The sequence below is a fragment of the Otolemur garnettii genome, unplaced genomic scaffold (genome assembly GCF_000181295.1).
Source record: "Otolemur garnettii isolate 467f Iridium unplaced genomic scaffold, OtoGar3 scaffold00017, whole genome shotgun sequence".
NCBI lineage: Eukaryota > Metazoa > Chordata > Mammalia > Primates > Galagidae > Otolemur > Otolemur garnettii.
Window position 1 is genome coordinate 1803775 of NW_003852412.1, and position 3260 is coordinate 1807034.

The following is a 3260-nucleotide window of genomic DNA, read 5'->3' on the forward strand; positions in this document are numbered from 1 at the left end:
AAAAAAAAAAAACAAAAAAAAACAAATCAGGAATCAGGAGGAATCAATGCTACCAACTTCAGACTATTCTATAAATCTATAGTGATGAAAACAGCATGGTATTGGCACAAAAATAGTGAGATAGATGTATGGAACAGAACTGAGAACCAAGAGATGAACCCAGATACTTATGGTCATTTGATCTTTGATAAGCCTATCAAAAACATAAATGGGGGAAAGATTCCCTACTTAACAAATGGTGCTGGGTGTATTAGCTGGTAACTTGTAGAAGACTGACACAGGACCTACACCTTTCACAATTAACAAAAATTGACTCTCACTGGATAAAAGATTTAAACTTAAGACATGAAAATTATAGGCCCGGCGCCTATGGCTCAAGTGGCTAAGGCACCAGCCACATCTAAGGTGGTGGGTTCAAATCCAGCCCAGCCCGCCAAACAACAATGATGGCTGCAACCAAAAACAGCCAGGTGTTGTGGCAGGTGCCTGTGGTCCCAGCTACTTGGGAGGCGGAGGCAGGAAACTAACTTGAGCCCAGGAGTTGGAGGTTGCTGTGAGTTGTGAGGCCACAGCACTCTACACAGGGGGACAGCTTGAGGCTCTGACTCAAAAAAAAAAAAAAGACATGAAACTATAAAAATACTTGGCAAGAGTACAGGGGAAACACTTGAAGAAATTGGCTTGGGAGAATACTTTAGGAAGAAGATCCTCCCAAGCAATTGAAGCAACACCAAAAATACATCTGGGATCTGATCAACTTAAAAAGCTTCTATACAGCCAAGAACACAGTAAGTAAAGCAAGCAGATAGCCCTCAGAATGGGAGAAGATACTTGCAGGTTATGTTTCTGACAAAGGTTTTACAACCAGAATCCACAGAGAACTCAAACTTATTCAGAAGAAAAGAACAAGTGATCCCATTTCATGGTGGGCAAGAGACTTGAACAGAAGCTTCTCTGAAGAAGATAGGCACATGGCCTACAGACACATGAAAATATGCTCATCATCTTTAATCATCAGAGAAATACAAATAAAAATCACTTTGAGATATCATCTAACTTCTGTAAGAGTAGCCCACAAAGCAAAATCCAAAAACTACAGATGTTGGAGTGAGAAAAGGGAACACTTATGCACTGCTGGTGGGAGTGCAAGCTAATGTGTTCCTTTTGGAGAACACTTAGGGATCTAAAAGTAGACGTACCATTCGATCCTGCAATTCCTCTACTAGGTATATATCCAAAAGACCAAAAATCACTTTACAACAAAGATATTTGCACCAGATTGTTTACTACAGCGCAATTCATAATTGCCAAGTCATGGAAGAGGCCCAAGTGCCCACTGATCCATGAATGGATTAATAAATTCTGATATATGTATACTATGGAATATTATGTAGCCTCCTAAAAAGATGGAAACTTTACCTCTTTTATGTTTACATGGATGGAGCTGGAACATATTCTTCTTAAAGTATCTCAAGAATGGATGAAAAAGTATCCAATGTACTCAGTACTATTATGAAACTAATTTATAAATTAGTTTAGATTATAAATTAGTTTCATATGAAAGATTAAAGACAACTATAGCCTAGGATGAAGGAGTGATGAGGAGGGGGAAAGGGGGGAGACTAAAGGAGGGTAAACGGTGGGACCATACTTATGATGCATATTGTAAGGGTACATGTCAAATTGATTAAATATACAGTATAAATGTCTTAACAATAATTAAATAAGTGAGATGAAGGCCATGTTAACCAGTTTGATGTAAGCATTCCAAATTGTATATAAAATCAGCACGTTGTACCCCATAAATGCATTAATGTATACAGTTATGATTTAATTTAAAAAGCCTTATACAAAATTAAACTCAATATTGTTCATATACCTAAATATAAAAGCCAAAACTAAAATTTCTAGAAGAAAATCTTGTGCATTAGTTTGCCAGTGATTACCAAAAACACCCTATGTAAGAAAACAATAAATAAAATGTCATTAAAATTCCGCTTTCTTTACCTCAAGACACCATTAGTAAGAGACAAGGCAAATGGGTGGTGCCTGTGGTTCAGTGGGTAGGGCTCCGGCCCCATATACTGAGGGTGGCAGGTTCAAACCCAGCCCCAGCCAAACTGGAACAAAAAAATAGCTGGGCATTGTGGTAGATGCCTATAGTCCCAGCTAATTGGGAGGCTGAGGCAAGAGAATCGCCTAAGCCCAGGAGTTGGAGGTTGCTGTGAGCTGTGACGCCACAGCACTCGACCGAGGGTGATAAAGTCAGACTCCATCTCAAAATAAAAAGAGAGAGAGAACGCAAAGCGTGAGAGAAATTGTTCGTTTTAATTGAGACAGTCTCACTTTGTCACCCTAGGCATCTTAGCTCATAGCAACCTCAAACTTTTGGGTTCATTTGATTCTCTTGCCTCAGCCTCTTTAATTGAGACAGTCTCACTTTGTCACCCATGGCATCTTAGCTCATAGCAACCTCAAACTTTTGTGCTCAATTGATTCTCTTGCCTCAGGCTCCCAAGTAGCTGGGACTACAGATGCCTATCATGGCACCTGGCTACTTTTTTTTTTTTCTTTTGGAGACCAGTCTCATTCTTGTTCAGGCTGGTCTTGAACTTCTGAGCTCATGAAACACACCCACCTTAGCCTCCCAGAGTGCAAGGATTACAGGCGTGAGTGACTGTGCCCAGCCTGAGAGAAAATATGCTTAAATATCCATATGACAAAGGACTTGCATCCAAAATACATACATAAAAAGAGACCAGGTGTGGTAGCTCACACCTATAATCCTAGCAGTCTGGGTAGTCAAGAATGAGACCCAGTCTCTAAAAGTAGCCTGGCATTGTGGCAGGTACCTGTAGTCCCAGCTACTTGGAAGTCTGAGGCAAGAGGATCACGTCAGCCCAAGAGTTTGAGGTTGCTGTGAGCTATGATGCTATGGCACTCAACCTCAGGGTACTGAATGAAACTGTCTCAATAAGGAACAAACAAAAACCCAAAATACATAAAAAGTCTCAAAACTCAATAGGACAATTCAATATAAAAATGCAAAGAAGAATTTGATTTAATATACTTTTCTCCACCCCTTAATGTTTAGCCTTTCTGAATCATCTTGCTTTTGGTCTATTTCCTGAACAGTGCACTCAGGTTTGGCTTTTTGAGGGAATCAAGCACAATTCTCATTGTTTTGACTAATATGCTTGGTCTCACCTCTATATTAAGAAAGGTAGTTCTGGCTCGGCGCCTATAGCTCAACCAGCTAA